At 42.6% G+C, this 21,216-nt stretch overlaps 2 non-coding genes and 1 pseudogene across 2 annotated transcripts; 2 read left to right on the forward strand and 1 right to left on the reverse strand.

The window, feature by feature from the left end:
• The window catches only part of LOC134326300 (zinc finger protein 850-like), a 150,301-nt pseudogene that overhangs the window by 4,874 nt on the left and 124,211 nt on the right, over positions 1 to 21,216 (forward strand).
• Positions 6,660 to 6,733, reverse strand: trnan-guu (transfer RNA asparagine (anticodon GUU)). The gene has a single exon. It is a non-coding gene; the product is annotated as a tRNA-Asn (tRNA).
• trnai-aau (transfer RNA isoleucine (anticodon AAU)) lies at positions 9,197 to 9,270 on the forward strand. The gene has a single exon. It is a non-coding gene; the product is annotated as a tRNA-Ile (tRNA).

The following is a 21,216-nucleotide window of genomic DNA, read 5'->3' on the forward strand; positions in this document are numbered from 1 at the left end:
TTTTACAGTTTAATAAACTTATCGAGTCCTGATGCACACAGATGTACTAGAAATAAAGTCTGTTCTAGTCTAAATGTAGAACAATCTACATGTTCCAAATTCAGACCTTCTTTGGTATTAAAAAAATAAAGAAACCTGCTTTCAGTTAAATCCACTATATTTAAATAAGTGTCCTACTTACTCATAATACCACATCTTCTGTTTTTAAACTCCATGAAATAAGCAAAATAAATTATATGAATTCATCATATTTTTGAAGCGTTTAAGTATTTTACTGTAGGATTATGAAGTAACGGGATGGTAAACTTATATAAAGTGTTTATTCAATTATGTATTGACCAGTTTTTGAAGTCCAATAAAATAACCAAATTAAACAGATTAAATAAGGATGATAACTAAACATTATAATCCTTATATAAATATAATAAATAACCAGGGTATAAAAGGGTTTCTTTGCTAAGAAGAAATTCTGCAATGTTTCCTAACACAACAACCACTACAAAGTACACTGTAAACACTGTCAGTACATGGTGACTACGAGTGGTTGATTTCATATTAAAGTTTATGTTACGTTTTGTTAGGATTCAGTTGCAGGAGAAGCTGCAGGAAGTAAAAGATGTTCAGGATGAGGATGATGTGAGTTATGAGAGTAACGAGGAATTCTTTACCCAGTGACTTCCAGCATCACCATCATTCTTTTTCATTCCACACTGGAGCAATCAACAACAAAAAATCACTTAAAGGGTCTGCAGTGGATAAATGTTATTACAAAAAGTGTTCGACTTGTTCACCCATATTACAGTTTTACATTTCTAGAGTTTCCACAAGGTTAAAGTCATTAGACTGAACATTTTGTGATTGACTGTCCAGTTGAAGTAGATGTTGTTGTGCACAGTGAGCTGAAAAGACGACCTCTGAGAGCAGAAGAACAAATCGATGCTTCCAAGAGTTCTTTATCTACAAAACCTGCAGAAATTAAAGAGTTCTGCAACTGAGTCTGGTTACAGAGATGAAGCTCCAACTCCTGCTGTTCTGAAGTGTCTTCTGGAGACCAAGAAACAAGGAGAGGAAACATGAGAATGAAATGTTTATGTTATAACAGTCTGGATCCAACATGGTTGAGTGCAGCAGTAGGAACAGAGGAAGCTCTTCCTGTTGGTATTAGAGTTTGGACTTGAACATTTTCTCAGTTTATTACAGTCCTGTACAGCAGCGTCTCTTATCCAAGCAGTAGATGTTTGCTTTAGAGCTTTTTATTGCTTTGATTTACACTTTCCCAAACAGTGTCCTCAGCTTGGGAATCATTACAGCAGGTAGTGTACCAGCTCCCTGGTAAATCTTCAGTTATACGGGTTTCAGGGGCCCTGATTTATTCAACAGAGGAGGAATTTAACATGTGAAGAAGAGCAGTTTAAGATGTATGTTAGATGTATTTTATATTTTTGTTTAATCACAGTTTATTAAATAATTAGTTAATGTAATTCAGACATTAATAAATTATATTGTATTATAGTGTTAAATTGTGGCCTATTTTAATGAGATTATGCTTTAATGCTGTATTTTCTTAAATGTATTTATGCTTAATCTCATTACAGTCGCTACAAATAATATGTGGCTGCAATCAAAGAAATGCAGTATTTTTAACAATGTAAATAATATATTAATTATTAACTGTCAGATTTTGTTTACATTTTCCTAATTAGTTTTTTTTGTGTATCCAGATACATTTTTGTATTTAAATATTTATTTTTATTAATACTAAATATTGAAAAGAAAAAACCTCAAAAACATCTTTGTGCTGTTTATTATTATTATATTATTATTATTATTAGTAGTAGTAGTAGTAGAATTAGTAGTAGTATGTATCATGGTAAAATTCATGGTAAAATCAACCCAGCATTGGGTAAAAAACAATGGTTAAATTGCACAACCCAACAAGTTAAAATAACCCAAACACCTGGGACAGAAGTTTTTTTTAGCTTGATTATCTTGCTGGTGTCACGTTGTAATGAAACTAAAATAAACAAATAAATAAATGAATAATTAAAAGCCTAAAATTTAAAAGCAAGTGTTTAGGTTCATTCATCATCTTAACACATATTACAAACTAATCAAGCTCATCAAATTTCAGACATTGTTCACGTAAACAAAAATCTCAAGTGGAAGCACAAGATTCATTTATTTATAGACGGTGCTGTTTATGGTTTTACATTTAAAAACATGAACAGTTAAAAATAACAACACACACAACAACAACAATTTAATAATAATGTCACAAATCTGTACCCAAGCAACAAGCTGTAATTTATCTAGCACCACTAGATGGGAACGATCTCTGTACAACATTTCGAACTTCACTTTAAAAGTCAGTTCAGTGTGTTTTACTGTAGTAAGAATAGCTCCACATGTTTTTATGTAGTGTTTATGGTATTTAAGCTGGATGGATAGATGGAAGTTAACATGTAATCTAAGGTGACTCTTAAGTTTATTCGCTGCTGTTGGCTTATAAAGTTTTACTGAACAAACTGGCTCGTATTTTGGCACTGATGTACCTTCCTGAATGGTGATCTGCTTGGTCGACACAACTAGCACAAGTAATCGTGGTCTACACCCCACAAGCGCTCTGTTGTACTTGCGCATGCGCTGAACGCTACCATCCTGAAACTGCTAAAGTTTCTAAACCTTGGAACTCACACCGGCTCCCAAATGAAACTTGCCATTTGCTGAGTAAATAAAGCCAAAAAGTGAATAATTAGTCATTTAAGAGCAAGTTGGCTGTTAGATGGCGCTGTAAACAATGATTTGTGATTATATTTTGGGATGGAGCAGTCACATGTGGAACACTATAACACTACTAGTGCTATTATGATATTCAAGCTGGATGAATGGATGGAAATTAACATGTAATTTTAGGTGACTCTAAACTAGCACAAGCAGTTGTGATGCTCTGTTGTACTGCACATGTGCTGAATGCTACCATCCTGAAACTGCTAATGTTTCTCAATCTTGGACCTCACACTGGGCCCCAAATAAAAGCAGTAAGGTCCCACCAAGATTTGAACTCAGATCACTGGATTCAGAGTCCAGAGTACTAACCATTACACCATGGAACCCTGACACCACAAAAACTAAACGTAATGATTCGCCATTTGCTGAGTAAATAATGCAAAAATATTCAACTTCAGACTTTACTTTTACATCTCAAGTGATTTAAACTTATGTGATTGATATAATTGACTGAAATCAATTGACAAAACTGAGGTAATTTAGAAGTTTTAAACACTAAATAAAAGTAATTCTAGTTAAACTTTGCCACCCAAGTATCAAAATCACAACAAAACGTTCCACTGTTGGAAAATTGCACTAAGTTCAGGACGCAGTTGGCCCGTCCCTCCTTGTCGCTCTGAAGCAGATGATTTGATGTTTGTGCACCTGTTCAGGAGATCACAAGTCACTAATGATCACACAGAAGTCACTTGATTTTAATACTGTTTGTTTTTGAAATGAGATCCAACAAGCTCATGGTAAGGTGTCCAAATAATTTTGGCCACATAGTGTATCATTATTATTGCTGAGGAGTTATGTGTGTCTACATCACTTCACGTATCTACACTGTAAAACATTTCAGCGTCAATAAGTTATGTGAACTCATTACTTCTTTTCAACTCCAATTGTCATGACAAGTTTTGGATATTGAACTCAGGTTAATACGTTTTCAGAAAATCTAACGTAAAATAATCAGTTGTCTTGACTACTTGTGAGTTTTTCTATGTTGTCAATGTTCATTTAACTTAAGTCTGTAAGTTATCAGTTAAAAAAAGAAAAGGGGAAAGAGTGGGCGATTCCTATAGGTGGGCACCATTTTTGAGTTAGACAGAACAATAATATTTTTTGAAATGTTAAAACCATGGGAGCATGGGGCTAACCAATATTTTTCACAGACGGAAAGCCATTAATATTAAGACTGATAAAAAACAAGAATAACACACGTTATGCAATAGTGGACTACTTTCAGCGGCAGAGGGATGCACCTGACTCTGGACTACAGTTTGAGACAAATTGAGTGCGGATTGATACACCGAGTGGAGTTTGGCAAGTTGGAGCGTTTTCTACTGAAAGCGTCAATGGCGGGAAGCAGGTGAGTTTATCAAAGTTTAAAACCTGTGTGATAAAAAGTGAAATTGTGTACGCCGATCATTGAATGTGACAGAACTGACGGATTTACTTGTTTCGATATGTTTGCCGAGGCCATGAACGCTTAACATTAGGTTAACGGTTAGCTACTACACCACTTGGGTCCATGGCAGATGTTTTGTTTTGTGCTGTAATGCGTTTAACGGAACGTTAACTGTGGCGAACTAAACTTTGGTTTGCCTTTGAACGAAACGTCTGCATGCGTGCTCAGGTAAGCTAATAGTGGTAAAGATTATGTTAACTAGCTAGCTAATTCGTTAGCCATCCACTTTCAAAGGTAAATAACGACTTATTTTGTGCGTTATTACACTGTGTTGATCTGCTGTGTTAAATAATTTGTATTTTCTTTTTAAAGTTGTAATTGAGTTAAATTGACCTGTGTAGGGATGAATGAAGAGAGCTAAATATCTCCCTATCCAGATAATAATTTTATTCACATACATTTTTGAGAACACAATTCAGCAGTCTTGTTTTTTCTCTCTGCAGAGTTCTGAAGGCCCCTCTTATGAAGTGGAAATGGCCAAGGAAGAATACTACATCACTACAAAGAGCACATTTATTCCTAAACAACATTTATGGAACCTGTTTGCAATAAATGTGTTCAAAAGTGGCATTGTTTTTATTTTGGGTACACATTGCCTTTTTAAAAGATGTACCAAGAGCCAAGGTGAAAACTTATGAAATATTTGTTGTTTAAATAAATGTTATTTAAAAACAAAAGTTGTAAGTTCATTCATTGTAAAGTTTAAAGAAACTGGGAAACATTTCTTAGTCAAGTCTAGAAATTACAAACATAAGCACTGTTAACTTTAGACAATAAGTTATGTGAATATAGCTGAAGTTTTATTAACTTAAAAGTGTGTGTTATAATAGTGAGGAATTGTATGTTTATTTGACTAGATAGCTCATTTTCTGAAATGAATAAAATAAACATAGTAAGTTATTTTGACTCGGTGCATCAAGTTGAAACAATGAATAATCATTAGTTAAAAAACGTTTTAACTTAACTTCTTGAGTTGTTACAACGGTTTTCATCAAGTTGAGTTTACTCAGCTTTTTAAGGCAGCAGGTGAACTTAAGTTTCTGAGTTTAACCAACGTGAAATGTTTTACAGTGTATGCATGTCTAACATACGTATCAATTCTGTTAATATTCATAAACATGCACACACACAATACACACACATACACAATACACACACATGCTTCCACATTCACATGTTTTTGCTGTATGTGTTATGTAGATAATATTTAGGTGATTTGATGTATTTTTGACATTTTATTATTATTTAAGTGAAGCTTTTTACAAGTTTAGAGGTTTTGTGTTTTGCTTCACTGTATGTATGGTGCATCATTAAACTGTTATACATTATTTGATTCTATTTTGTATTAGATGAGATGGTTTGTCTCTGTATTGACCTGCGATTAATTTTTAAATGACAGCTAACGATAGTGATCCGACTCTTTTAAGTATTTTGTATAACATATAAAATGTTGACTTCATCAAAAAGAATCGACTCCTTCAGCTTCTAACGGCTCATTGCTGAGTACTATCAACTTAGTGAATCGACTCAAACTAAACTGCGTCTTTATGCACATGAGGAAGAAATCTATGTAGAGATCTCAAATAACATGAACTTGAAGGTGTGAACTTACATTGTAGAAAAGAAAAACAAGCCAGTAGCAGCAGTGTGCACATTAAACCATTTACAGCAGGGCAATTAAGTTTGGCAGATTGAAATAATGGCATGTTTCTGACCTGAATGAGAAGGGCATTAAAAAGATCTCACACTTGTCAGAGACAACGTTTGAAGTCCAGGTCAATAGGACCTGCTAGTTAGAGAAGGATTACTTGTTTGTTAGTTTATGTCCAAAAGAGGGTGTGGCTCGTACAGGGATCAAACCCATGACCTTGGCATTATTAGCACCACACTCTAAACAACTGAGCTAACCAGCCAGTTCATCAATGCTCTTTAGATCTTTGTACATAAATCTACACTGTCCCTGTTTAAGCAGCTGAAACTGACTTTAATAATACACATCTAAGAGGTTTTGTGGGTTCTTATATGTGTGAACTATCTAAACTATATATTTCTTAAAGTTCTTGACTGAGCTAAATGCCGCCAACCAGTGACTGGAGCAGATACGACTCAGGTCCTGCACACAGTAAGTAGTGCTGATACACAGTACCAGCCTGCACACCAGAGGGGCTCCAAACCTCAAGTTTTCACTCATTGAATCATGTTTGTGAACTTTGTGGAATGATTGTAGGATTTGTACGTGTTGAGCTACTGTTAATATTTTTCCCCAATTGAACTAAACCTGAATTGATGTTTTAACTGTTCATTAAGACTTCACTAAGAGTTATTACCATCAAGCAAATGTAAAGCATATTTCTATATGAGATAATATACACTAAGGTTTAATCGTCTGATCATCAGACATGGTTGTGCAATAAAAGGCACTCGTCCCTGGGTGGGCTCGAACCACCAACCTTTCGGTTAACAGCCGAACGCGCTAACCGATTGCGCCACAGAGACACATGCACAGCTGTCAGGGTCACATGACTTGCTTAAGTCAGGCTAATAAACAGTATAATACTGTAACAGGCATGGTGGCTAACACCATAGAGTTACATTTGGTCAGTTCCCATGGTCTCCCTTAGGGGGCAATAGAGAGGGAATTACCCATGTTTTCTTTTGTGAAAAGAAGTAGACACAGCATTTTCCTGATGGAAGCAAAAGCGGTTTGCTACTTGGTGTGCTGCTTTGCATTTTTCATCTTTTTGAAGATTTAAAGAGTCCTTTCCTAGGAAACTTTGATGTTTTATGCCTAGATGTAAGTACAGTAATCCCTCCTCGATCGCGGGGGTTGCATTCCAGAACCCTCCGCGAAAGGTGAAAATCCGCGAAGTAAAAACCATGTGTTTATATGGTTATTTTTATAACCCGATTCCATCGGGTTTAGCATTTAGCATCTTGTCATTAAAACCAATGGATTGAGGTAGCACAGCATGCTAACATCAATATAACATCTCCCTTCATGTAACGATAACGGTTACATTTCCTGACAAGCCCGAACTTGCAAATAAAAACACTTGGTACAAGTTTATACAAGTTAAAAATCAGTAATATTTTATTTACGTTTGAAAAGAACTCCATTCGTTTGTCCGCACAGTCAGCCATGTTTATTTTTCTGTGAGAGAAGAGCGCCTGACCCGCAATGAATTCTGGGATTGCCTTGATCACTAAGGCAGCGTCGGATGCTCACTCATTCTTGAGTGAAAATAACGTTGAAATGTTAAGAAGTGAGGATATTAAGGCATCTAAGATTTGGAACAGCCTCCTAATCGGGAGCGCGCACAGGATGACGTAAAATGCGTCTATGTAGAGAGCTCACTAGCTTTTCGAACACACCCCTTGTCTGCAGAAATCCACAAACCAGCGAAGAATCCGTGATTTATATTTAGACATGCTTGCAAATAAAATCCGCGATAGAGTGAAGCCGCAAAAGTCGAAGCGCGATATAGCGAGGGATTACTGTACTGCAAACTGCGTTTTGATTATCATTATTCTTGGGATAATTTCTCTTTTTGGAAATATTATGGAAGGTAGATGCTAATGCTATATGCTAATTTCCTTTGTATATTTACATTGCTAATGCATTAATATTGCTACTTCTGTAGAAAAGGAGTTTATTCGGGAATCAACTACACATTATTAACTGATGGATTTTAAAAAAGGACATTCAACTTTAATAAGGACTAACTAAGGGTATGGATAAGGACTGCATTATACGGAATAACTCTGATTCAGTTGAAGTGGACTCCCGGTAAGGCGTATAAGCTTTGAACCCTACAAAGTCTACTTTGGTCAACTTTTTTTGGATTTATTTTGCATCATCTTGGGAAGAAGATATTTGTAAATATTTGGTTTATGGTGGATATATGACTTTATCTTTACTGTCTTGTTTTGTTTTCAATGCATTATTACAGTTTTTGTTCAGCAAAAAAAGTTGACCAAAGTAGACTTTGTTTATATTTTGACAACATAAGGACATAACATGGTAAAATAATGTAAAAACATTGTGTTGTAGAAAAGCATTACGCACTTTAATCGGGAATGATTTGCACTCTACTTTTTTATGTTACTGTTATATTTGTTTCCTGTACAAAATTGTTTTTGTTTTTTTTAAAGTAATTTGTTTATTTGCACGTTGTAAAAAGAAAATCTCTCTCTCTATACAGGCTCACTGTGGAGGCAAATTGGTGGTTAAGTGGGCGGGTCTAAACTGCTGTAGGCTGAATGAGCAGAGATAAACTGATGAAGGCTGAATGAATGTACCACAATACAGTATAGTTTAGATGGTTCACACATATAAGAACCCACAAAACCTCTTAGATGTGTATTAAGAAAGTCTGAACATAAGAAATGACTAGACAGAGATGTCTGAAGTAGGACTGAGATCTCGGATCATTAAAATAACATGAAACTGCTGCATTTCTGGTGCAATAACAAACAAATTCAGTTTATTTCAGCTAATTTCTGCAGATCTTCACTGAAAGTGTGCAGAATCTCAAATGGTTTTTGTGCTGCTGGTTGAATGGGGTTAGTGTAGAATTATGTACAAAGATCTAAACAGAGAACAGATGAACTGGCCGGTTAGCTCAGTTGGTTAGAGCGTGGTGCTAATAACGCCAAGGTTGCTGGTTCGATCCCCGTACGGGCCACACCCTCTTTAATGATTAAAGGTAGCATGGCTGAGAGAGAGTCAGGTGAGCATGTGCTGCATATCAGGACTTTCTAACCTGAGTAATTTAATAACTGAAAGTAAGAATACCACCCTGTTCTTCTACCATCTTTAATTCTGGCTTCATTTCACATCTCACATGAAGATCTGTTCTGCTCAACAACAGTAAAGCTCTCCATCGTTTCTGTGTGGCAGCTCCATAACTGAAGGGCTGTCAGTGTAGAATCGGGTATGTGGGTGTATGACCTGACATCGGCCGGTTAGCTCAGTTGGTTAGAGCGTGGTGCTAATAACGCCAAGGTCGTGGGTTCGATCCCCATACGGGCCGCACCCCCTTTTGGACTTAAACTAACAAACAAGTGAGCTTTCTCTAACTAGCAGGTCCTATTGACCTGGGCTTCAAATGTTGTCATTCTGGTAGGACAATAAAAGCGATATACTACTTTTTATTCAATGTATTTAACTACATAGTGTTGTACAACATTCCATGTGTACTTAATACTTTTGTATTTTAATACTTGCAAATTTGAATACTTGCATACTTTAATACTTGCTTACTATAATACTTTGCATTAATATATATTGAGCTGCTGTAATAAATGATCTATCTATACATTAATTTAATTTGATCTGTAATGCTAGTGATGGGCTATCCTAAACTATCTTTAGGAAGGTAGATATATCTAGCTTTGGGGTTGTTGAGGCTAAATATTCATGATTGTTGTAATGTTGCTACACAATCACATTAAAAATCCCTTTTAAAACTAATGTTTGATATTGCAGGGTCTGATGAAGACACTAAAAATCTTATCCGGTGCAGAGTGGCCAACCAGGCCCTCTTCACTGGAAAACGGAATGCAGGGGTTCGAGGGTTTGAGTAAGTAACTGTTTGTTTGACGTAACAAAATTTGTGTTACATCTTATGCATAATATTAATTACAAAGGGTGGTATAAAGACAAGTTTTAGTATTCAAGTTTTGCAAATTTTTTCAAAGCATTAAAAACTTTTAATGGCTAAACTTTTTTTGAAGCAGTGTATGTTATATACATTAATAACTGTTATGTGCATTATATTGTAGAGGCTTTGTGTTGGAGAACCGAATGCAGGGGAAGGTGACTCCCACTTATGTGAAGAAGAAGTGGGAGAACCTCAAACAAAAATACAAAGTAAGCTCCGTTTGTTGGTAAGATCTTCAGTAAAAATATCAGAAAAGATTTGTAATACAAGTTAAGGTCCTTGTACTGTGTTTATGAATCTTGTAGGAACTTAAGTGTCCACCTACTGGGGTAAGTAAAGAGGGTGGTGAAGCAACAGCAGCATCTTGGAAATGGTATGCGGATATGGATGAGGCAACAGGTGGGAGACCATCAATTAGCCCAGAGACCCTTATTTCCTCATCTGGCCAGGATGCTGCTGAAGCTTCATCATCCTCGAGAAGCATGGAAACCCCAGCCAAAAAGAGACGAGGGGAGAAAGATTTAGTTGAGTATCTGAGGGAGATGGAAGAAAGGGAAAATGAGAGGGAGATAGAAGCAGCAGAGAACGAGGAGAGAAGATGGAGAGAGGCTGAGGAGAGAGAGGAAAGAATAGAAAAGGAAAGAATAGATCGAGAGGAGAAGAGAGAGCAAGAGGCGCGCCAGAGAGAGGAAAAGCGAGAGAGAGAGGAGAGGAGAGACCAGGAAGCAAGAATGAGGGAGGAAAGGAGAGATAGGGAGGCAAGAGAGAGAGAGGAAAGGTTTATTAAAATCCTAGAGATTCTAATGAAAAAATAAATAGTTGAAAATCAAAAAGTGTTGTAGTATTATTGTATGTTGTGAGAAAGAAAATGTTTTGGCAAATAATGGACATAAAGAATTTTCTTTTTCATTTAACCTTAATTAAAAATAGAAAAACTGGAAAAATTGTAATTAAAAAAATATTTTAAAGTTTTACTTTTAAATAATGCATAAACTGTTAATGTCAAGAGACAATCAAGAACTGTAGAACAAAACGTAAAAACAAACAACATGAACCTATTAACAAAACATTTTTCTAAATATAATCATGCTCATAAAGAGCTGGTATGCTGTGCTGTGGTGCTGTGACAGCTGCAGCTAGATGCTTTCTTGCATCTTCACCTGATGTAATGTCATTTATTACAGGCTCTGGTTGGTCAACATGTACCTCTGTTAATTGTGGCTCAATAATGTCTCCATGAGCTATACAGAGGTTGTGGAGCACCGCACCGCATGCAACAACCGCCGGGGCGAAGACAGGTCTCACCTCAAGGGCTTTAAAGAAAATGATTGTCTTAATCATTCCAAAAGCCCTTTTCACCACATTCCTGGCCTTGGACAGTTTGCTGTTAAAACGAGCCTGTACAGGGTTCTGCACAGGCTCTCGATAGGGGGTCAGGAGCCGGATGGGTGTATTAATGCAGGGATAACCCCCATCCCCAAGAATGTATCATCCTGCAGGTGGGTATAAGCCCTTTTTATACACAGGGCTGTTCTTTAGTACCCTTGCATCATGAATCGACCCAGGGTAACCAACAAAAATGTCTCTGAACTTCCCCTGGTGGTCACAGATGGTTTGAAGCTGAATCGAGTGGAACAGCTTCCTGTTTAGGTAGCACTGTGCATTGGCAGATGGGGGTTTTATTAGAATGTGGCACCCATCAGTAGCGCCAACTGCCACTCTAAAACATTCGGATCCTACACACTCTAGTTCATCACCAGTTGGTAGGGTGATGATCCTCCTGACGAGCCCTCTGACAGCCCTACTCATTCTGTGTACAATGTCGTGCACAGACGATTTTCGAAAAATTATTCTACTGTAATTATTAATATGTGTCAGATCTATCATTTTGTCATTTATTTTCATTGTATTAATCTAATCATGGTAATGTAGTATACTGTTGCTAAAGAGGTTGGCAGTACTTACATTATTTCTGAGGTAAAAAATCAATAACTTTCCTAGTTCTCTTCTGTGATTTACTACTCTCTGCCATCTCAGTGTGGAGTCGGGATACATGACTATAGATTAATCAGTTAGTGGCGCAAATAAAGACGATAAATACCCGACATTTTGGCAGATGAGCTATGAACTATGGTGATATTACGTCATCACGTCCTTACGTCATCACTTGACGTTGGTAAGATGGCGGACGTAGTACATACGGGTGTTGTGAGCATACTGCATACTAATGTACTGAAACTACGTACTTCTTTACTGGCCGAGCGGTGCATACTTCCTCCAATCTAGTACGTACTCAGGACGCAGCCAGAATTTGCACCACTGGGATGTGAACTGAAGTATCTCCATGTGAGGACAGAACTCCTTGATATGGAAATATATGTCCTGATGTTTCTGTCTGGTGAGCCTTTTGACTACTGTACCTGTAGCATCAAAACTTACACTTGAACCTTGAGTCTTTACTAGTGTTTTGTAGACTAGTAGTTGAGAGGGGGTCCAATAATAGCAAAAAAAAAAAAAAGGTCTTATCAGATGAAGGGAAAGGATAGGGTGTTTGTGTCCTACCTCTTTATCCCATCTCTCTTGTTTGGCTTTTCATAATGTACTCAGGATTGGTAGGTGGTTAGGCTCTGGGTCAGCGAGTGCCATTATCTTGTATTCCTCTGTGGCACGCCACAGTTTTTTTTACCCTCACAGAGTTCTTCAAGACCTGCAGTCTTTTCTCTCCAGACAGCATGCACTTTACCTTTCCAGTATGAAGACTGTCATCAATGTTATTAATTCTGCATTTTAGCACTGCTGGTGTGCTCACCTCTGGTAGACTCTCACTGAAAATGCACAATTTTTTAAATAAGTTTGCCATCCCATTACTTCATCATCCTGCAATAAAAATTTATAAAAGCCATTTAATGAGCACAAGAGTAAGTGATCCTAAAGAATATAGTGATTTGATTATTTTACTAGACTTTAAAAAGTGGTCTATACAGAATCAAAGACACTTTATATTAGTTTGCCATTCTATTATTTCACATTCCTACAGTAAAAATTCATTTAGAAACTCATATGAGTACAAAATAGTGTAATTTCATAACAAATTGATTTGCTTGTATAACAGGACTTTAAAATGTAATGTATACAGAACCGAAACAACGTTTTACACAAGTTTGTCATCACATTACTCCGAATTTCTACAGTACAAATGTCTTAAACTCATGTAAGTAATACAAGCGTAAATGCTCTTTTTAATACCAAAGAAGGTCTGAATTTGGAACATGTAGATTGTTCTACATTTAGACTAGAACAGACTTTATTTCTGGTACATCTGTGTGCATCAGGACTCGATAAGTTTATTAAACTGTAAAACTTCTTTCTGTTTTAATCTCTGTACTAACAGTCAGAGCATCATACTGTAAAACAGGGTTTATAAAATGAATAGTTCCGGTCCTAAAATCTGATTGGCTGAGCCGCGTTCTGAGCCGTTGTAAAATCCCCGATATACTCACACCTATGACCACCTCACATTCCGTATTAATACGCCACCTTCAGTTCATACCTAGTTTGCAGCACATTAAAAATGGAAAATTTAAGGTAAATTTTGACTTATTGGGTGGGTTAACAGTGAATGAATGGTGTGAAGAGATGGACAGAACTGAAGAGAATGAAAATAGAAGACATGCGGAAATTAACGGCAGGGACATAGCAGTGTTCGAAAAATTCCGAAATGAAGAAGGCACAGTGAAACAGACACAGTGGGCCGTTCGCTGTTTTCAGAACTGGTGTACTGAGAAAAACGTCACTGTTGATTTTGAAAAAGTCACCAAAGCAGAGCTGAACCAACTTCTTCGTCGGTTTTATGCTACAGTGAGGAATGGAAAAGGTGAATCATATGGTTTCAGCAGCTATGTTGGCTTACGCGCAGAACTGAACAGATATATCAATGACCCCCCTCTTAGTCTGTCTTGGTGTATCCTTAATGACTCCGCTTTTACCACTAGCAACAACGTTTTCACTGGAGTTGTAAAAAAACTTCGCAGAGAAGGTCAAGACAATTCAACACACCATCTGTTAGGGTGCCTGCGACGTTTGGTGATAGTACCATCAGGTCACAGCGTCGCAGGCGTTACAGAACAACAAAGAGCTCGGCCTTAAATACTAGGCCAGCTCATTAGGTGCTAACGCGCGGCACCTGTGATTCCCCTATTTAAGGGGGTGTCATCTGGTTGCCGGCGTCGCACCTTTCTCTTTATTTCGGTACAGTACTGCTCAAGTCGCTTCGTTTTTCAGGGACAGTTTTGGGTAGCCCCGGGCGCTTTGTAGAGCGGCGGGTGTGTACGTCGAAAGGCGGAGGTATTATAGGATTTTGGTTACCTGGTAGGGAAAGGTGGTGCGACTTCGTACAGCCCTCGCGCTGTCTTTGTTTTGCAGCGCAGCGTTCCTTGCTGGGAATTGCGGTTAGCATTTGGCTATCATTAGCCTCAACCGCATCCTCAGCTCTTCCTCTTTGGCCGTTCTGCCTAGCGGATTCCCCAGATCCGGTTTGGTTGTGTGGGTTGGGCTTCTGCTGCCTCCCGCCGTATTCCCGGTTCGAATCCGCACCTCAGCAGAATCCTTTATTCTTTAACTCTCACACCGGCTCTTCCCAGCGGACTTACCACCGCTGGTGACACGCCGGCCGATTGTTATTGCCTGCTTTTTGTGTTTTATTTTCCCTTAGCGATCTCACTGTTTTTCCCGAGCGCTTGCGTCGGCTACGCCTCCTCTAAAGCGCAAGCGTTATTTCCGTAAACCGCGCTCTAATAGCGCAGCGAGCAGCGCGAACGCCTCGTGACTAGGCGATCCGGGTTCGCGCCTCGCCTCCTGTGTTTTGTTATTTTTGTGTTCTCCCCTCTCATTCAGTTTGCCAGCGGTCCAGCGGCGTCACTCGGCACTTTGCCTGAGTTGTTTTTTGTTTTCGTTCTTTCTCTTTGTTCTTATTTATTTGTCATTTAATAAAATCCTGTTTTTTTACTCTGCATCCTTGGGTCCGTCTGCATTCCTCATAACAGAAAGGTGCGACCAATAATGGACCCAGCAGAGTCGCCCCCCGTGACTGATGTTTTGCGTCACCAGGGGGTAACCTTGGGCAGACACGAGCTGGCGCTTAATGAGCTCGCCAACCGAATAGCCGAGATCGCCCAGCTGTTGCCGGCATTGGCGGTCAGCTCGGAGCGCCAGTCGCCCTCCACTCCCGCTTCCCCAGCCACCGGACCAGAGACCCCTTTGCCGCCCCCCGAACGTTTCTCGGGTGAGGCAAAAAAGTGCAGGGGGTTCCTCCTCCAGTGCTCCCTCATCTTTGAGTTGCAGCCCGCCCGCTTTCCCTCAGAGCGCTCGAAGGTCGCCTACGTGATCTCATTACTCACTGGCAAAGCCTTAGAGTGGGCCACTGCTCTCTGGGAGCAGGATGCCCCGGAGTGCTTCTCAGAGTCCTCCTTTCGGGAGGCACTCAGGGACACGTTTTTTCACCCAGTGGGAGGAAGAGACGCGGGTCCACGCCTATTAGAGCTGTCGCAAGGGGGGCGATCAGTAGCGGAATATGTGATTGAGTTCCGTACCCTTGCGGCAGAGTGCGGCTGGGATGAGGGGGCGCTGCATGCCATTTTCCACCGCGGGCTGGGGGAGAAGGTCAAAGACGAGTTGGCTACTCGTGAGCTCCCCACCTCACTCAAGGCCTTTTACGCCCTGGCCACCAATATCGACACCAGGCTCCGACAGCGGGCCCGGGAGCGGACGTCGTACCCTCTTGGCGCCCGATTCCCAGGACCGTCCCGTCCGGTGCCCCGTGACCTGGATCCCGAGCCCATGCAGCTAGGGACGACCCAAAGGCCCACCTTACCTTCCGACCCCCCCTCGAGAAGCCGGGCTCGGTTAAACGAGTAGGCCACCCTCGAGGCGGGGAGTCGAGGGTGGGCCGACCCACCATCCCTCAACATGGTTTGTTCCTGGATGCCGTGTTGCTCTGGGGCTCGGGTTCTACGGACCTCCTGGTGTGTGTCGATTCGGGTGCGGTGGAGAGCTTCATCGACCGCCGCCTGGTGCACAGGATGGGGATTGCGCTTCAACCGCTACGGGTGCCCATAACCGTCCACGCTGTGGACGACCGAGCGGTAGCTGGGAGTCCCATAACTTACCAGACGCGTCCCCTCACGATGCGTCTGGGGAACCACGAGGAGCGGATCACCTTTTTGGTGACCCAGGTCCCTCAGCTCCAAGTGGTCCTGGGACACTCCTGGCTCAGAAAGCACAATCCCCAGATCGATTGGGTATCTGGGTCAATCTTTGCTTGGGGAACCAGGTGCCATGACGCATGCTTGCTGTCAGCGAGTATGTCGCCGGCGCCACCATCGTCTGAAGCGATGGCCCCCGATCTGACCCAGGTACCCCCTGTGTACCATGACCTACGTGAGGTCTTTAGCAAGTCCCGGGCGCGGGACTTGCCCCCCCACAGACCCTTTGACTGTGCCATCAACCTGCTTCCTGGCACTACTCCTCCTAGGGGGCGCCTTTTTTCCCTGTCGGCTCCCGAAAGGCAAGCCATGGAGGAGTATGTCAAGGAGGCAATCGATCAGGGGTTCATCCGTCCGTCGTCCTCCCCAGCTGGGGCAGGCTTCTTCTTCGTTGGGAAGAAGGACGGATCGTTGCGCCCCTGTATCGACTATCGGGGTCTGAACGCCATCACGATCAAGGATCGGTATCCACTGCCGCTGATGGCCACAGCTTTTGAAGCACTTCAGCGAGCTACCATTTTTTCTAAGCTCGATTTACGCAGTGCGTATAACCTGATCCGGATCAGGCAGGGGGACGAATGGAAGACTGCGTTCATTACGCCCACGGGACACTACGAGTACCGGGTGATGCCCTTTGGGTTAATGAATGCCCCCGCGGTCTTCCAACGCTTTATCAATGAGGCTTTGCGGGAAGCCCTTGATAGATACGTCTATGTATATTTAGACGATATCCTGATCTTTAGCCGGTCCATTGAAGAACACGTTAGGCACGTCCGTCGGGTTCTCCAGCTGTTGTTCGAGCAACGTTTGTTCGTCAAGCTAGAGAAATCCGTTTTTCATGCCCCATCTATTTCATTTTTGGGGTTTATCATTTCCCAAGGTGCCATACGTATGGATCCGGCTAAAGTGAAATCTGTGGAGGACTGGCCAACTCCTAGTTCCGTACGCCAAGTGCAAAGATTTTTAGGCTTTGCAAATTTTTTCAGGCGGTTCATTCGGAACTTTAGCACCGTCGCCGCTCCTTTGACGGCCCTGACAGGCAAGGGACCGTTCAAATGGTCGATGCAGGCCCAGCAAGCCTTTAACAGGCTTAAGACTCTCCTTACCACTGCTCCGGTTTTGCAGTTGCCCGACCCAGAGGAGTCCTTCATAGTAGAAGTAGATGCCTCTGATGTCGGGGTTGGGGCAGTGCTGTCCCAGAGAGTGGGTCCCGAAAAGAAGCTGCACCCATGCGCTTTCTTTTCACATCGTCTAACTCCCGCCGAGCGTAACTACCCGGTGGGGGATAAGGAGCTTTTAGCCATCAAGCTAGCGCTTGATGAATGGCGACATTGGCTTGAGGGGGCGAAGCATCCCTTCCTGATCTGGACAGACCATAAAAATCTGTCGTTTATCCAGCAGGCTAAGAGGATGAACTCCCGGCAGGCTCGGTGGTCCCTATTTTTCAGTCGCTTCCACTTCACCCTGTCTTATAGACCAGGGTCGAAGAATGGCAAGCCTGACGCTTTATCCAGGCAGTGGGAGTCGACCGGACCCAAAACCGAGCCTGAGCCTATCATCCCCCCGAGTCTGATTGCTGCCCCAATGGTGTGGGGCATATCAAAAGTCATTAGGGACGCCCAAGCTGTGGAACCCGACCCCGGTGGAGGTCCACCTGATCGGCTGTTTGTGCCCACTACAGTCCGTCATCAGGTGTTGGAATGGGTCCACGCGTCCCCATTTGCGGCTCATCCAGGAGTTTCTAAGACCCTGGAGCTACTGCGCCGAAGATTTTGGTGGCCGGGGATGGAGATACAGGTCAAGGACTTTGTCCGAGCCTGTGCTATCTGTGCGACTAATAAGAGCACTAGAGAGCGTCCTAGAGGACTTCTCCATCCATTACCAGTACCGTCAAGACCGTGGTCCCATCTGGCACTGGATTTTGTTACGGGCTTGCCCAAATCCAGGGGATTCACGGTGGTACTGGTGATTGTTGACCGGTTCACTAAATCTTGTCTGTTCGTTCCTCTGCCCAAGCTACCGTCTGCCATGGCGACCGCCCAGGCGATACTGCAACATGTGGTGAGAGCACATGGGGTCCCATCCGACATTGTGTCGGATCGGGGCCCGCAGTTTATCAGTCAGACCTGGCGGTCTTTTTGCCAACTCCTAGGGGCAACGGCAAGCTTATCCTCGGGGTACCACCCCGAGTCCAACGGGCAGTCGGAACGGGTTATCCAGGATCTGGGCAAGATGCTTCGGTGCCTCACTGCAGGGAATCCAGCCACTTGGGCGGATAAACTGTTGTGGGCTGAATTCGCCCACAATACCCTGCACCACGCCGCATTAGGAATGTCACCATTTGAGGCACAGTTTGGGTACCCTCCTCCACTGTTTCCCGAGCAGGAACAAGAGGTGGCGGTCCCAACTGTGCGTCAACACATCCGTCGTTGCCGTGCCGCTTGGCGAAAAGCAAGGCAGGCTCTTCTAGCCGCGCAACGCTCCATGAAGCGTACTGCTGATCGCAAGCGGCAGCCGGCCCTCATGTTCCGGCCGGGCCAACGAGTTCTCCTGTCGACGAGGGATCTCCCCGTCAAAGGTGCCCCTCACAAGCTGGCACCCAGGTACATTGGCCCGTTTAAGGTGGTCAGACGGATAAATCCGGTGACATACAGGTTGGAGTTGCCCCCCAGGATGAGGGCACACCCAACCTTTCATGTCTCCCAACTTCGCCCATTTGCGTGCGAGGGAGCTAGACCCCTCCCCCAACCTCCCGCCCCTCGTATCATCCAGGGTGCCCCTGCATTCACGGTCCGCCGCCTCCTGGATAGCAGGAGGGTGCAGGGTAGCACCCAATACTTGGTGGATTGGGAAGGTTACGGCCCCGAGGAGCGTTCGTGGGTACCGGCTCGCCAGATCCTGGACCCCGAACTGATCCGTGAGTTCAGGAGAAACCGAACCGCGGGTCTTGGGACCTCGGGAGCTGTCCCTAGAGGGGGGGGTACTGTTAGGGTGCCTGCGACGTTTGGTGATAGTACCATCAGGTCACAGCGTCGCAGGCGTTACAGAACAACAAAGAGCTCGGCCTTAAATACTAGGCCAGCTCATTAGGTGCTAACGCGCGGCACCTGTGATTCCCCTATTTAAGGGGGTGTCATCTGGTTGCCGGCGTCGCACCTTTCTCTTTATTTCGGTACAGTACTGCTCAAGTCGCTTCGTTTTTCAGGGACAGTTTTGGGTAGCCCCGGGCGCTTTGTAGAGCGGCGGGTGTGTACGTCGAAAGGCGGAGGTATTATAGGATTTTGGTTACCTGGTAGGGAAAGGTGGTGCGACTTCGTACAGCCCTCGCGCTGTCTTTGTTTTGCAGCGCAGCGTTCCTTGCTGGGAATTGCGGTTAGCATTTGGCTATCATTAGCCTCAACCGCATCCTCAGCTCTTCCTCTTTGGCCGTTCTGCCTAGCGGATTCCCCAGATCCGGTTTGGTTGTGTGGGTTGGGCTTCTGCTGCCTCCCGCCGTATTCCCGGTTCGAATCCGCACCTCAGCAGAATCCTTTATTCTTTAACTCTCACACCGGCTCTTCCCAGCGGACTTACCACCGCTGGTGACACGCCGGCCGATTGTTATTGCCTGCTTTTTGTGTTTTATTTTCCCTTAGCGATCTCACTGTTTTTCCCGAGCGCTTGCGTCGGCTACGCCTCCTCTAAAGCGCAAGCGTTATTTCCGTAAACCGCGCTCTAATAGCGCAGCGAGCAGCGCGAACGCCTCGTGACTAGGCGATCCGGGTTCGCGCCTCGCCTCCTGTGTTTTGTTATTTTTGTGTTCTCCCCTCTCATTCAGTTTGCCAGCGGTCCAGCGGCGTCACTCGGCACTTTGCCTGAGTTGTTTTTTGTTTTCGTTCTTTCTCTTTGTTCTTATTTATTTGTCATTTAATAAAATCCTGTTTTTTTACTCTGCATCCTTGGGTCCGTCTGCATTCCTCATAACACCATCAGGCTATAACGGACGAAGATTTCATTAAAATCAAGTACTCCGAGGCGCTCAATCCAAACACACCAGTGGGGCTTGTCAATAAAGTCTGGTTTGACATACAGTTGCATCTAGGACGGCGAGCCAAAGAAGGGAACCGGCAACTAATGCCAGAATCATTTGTCGTTCGTAAGGACGAGAATGGTTTAAAGTATGCCACCTTGACATTTAATGAAATGACAAAAAACCACAAAGACCCGAACGAAAGAGCGAAAGAGAGCCGACGTGGATTTATGTACGAGCAGCCGGACGACGTGTTATGCCCTGTTTCCTCCTTGGAGAAATATCTGTCCCTTCTTCTTACGAACCCACCAGCCTTTTATCTCCATCCAAAGAAGACAGCCCTTACCAAAGAAATATGGTAATTATTGTAAACTAATTCTGTAACACTTTCTTTGACAGACCAATTTGGTCACATTGTAACTCATTTTTTTACATTACAACTGGTGTTTGGTGGTAAAAACATGGCAGTCAATATGTAAGCTAGAATCTTTTCATTATGTCAATTTTATTTTGCTCTTTAGGTACATCAGAGAGCCCATGGGGGTCAATTTTCTTGGCTCTATGCTGCCCAGAATTTGCAAGGCAGCTGGCATTGAAACTGTATACACCAACCACTGTCTGCGAAGTACAACAGTGCAGAAACTTTCTGATGCAGGGTTGGAGGCAAGAGAAATTATGGCTGTAACTGGCCACCGAAGTAAATCTTCGCTGCAGTCATACTGGCACCCTAATTTCAGAGAGCGGAGATGCTGGAGCAACATTCTTGCTACCGAAACGCCCACTATCAGAGCCAAACCATTCCAGCCCACCAGCGAAGAAAAGTACAAACATGGTTGAACACTATTTTAATTCATGTACTATAAATGGAAATGTCCAGATTAATATAAACAATAATGCTAATCATGAAGCGGAAGTTTCGTTCAAGAAATAGTGTTTGTGTAGTAATGTTTATTGTTAATGTTTTGTTCGCACTCATGTTGCCTAGCAACGTGGCACGCCGTTATCGGACTACTTTCTGTGGCGGAAGAATGCTTTATTGTAAGTTTA

This window comes from Trichomycterus rosablanca, chromosome 14 (assembly GCF_030014385.1).
Source record: "Trichomycterus rosablanca isolate fTriRos1 chromosome 14, fTriRos1.hap1, whole genome shotgun sequence".
Lineage (NCBI taxonomy): Eukaryota > Metazoa > Chordata > Actinopteri > Siluriformes > Trichomycteridae > Trichomycterus > Trichomycterus rosablanca.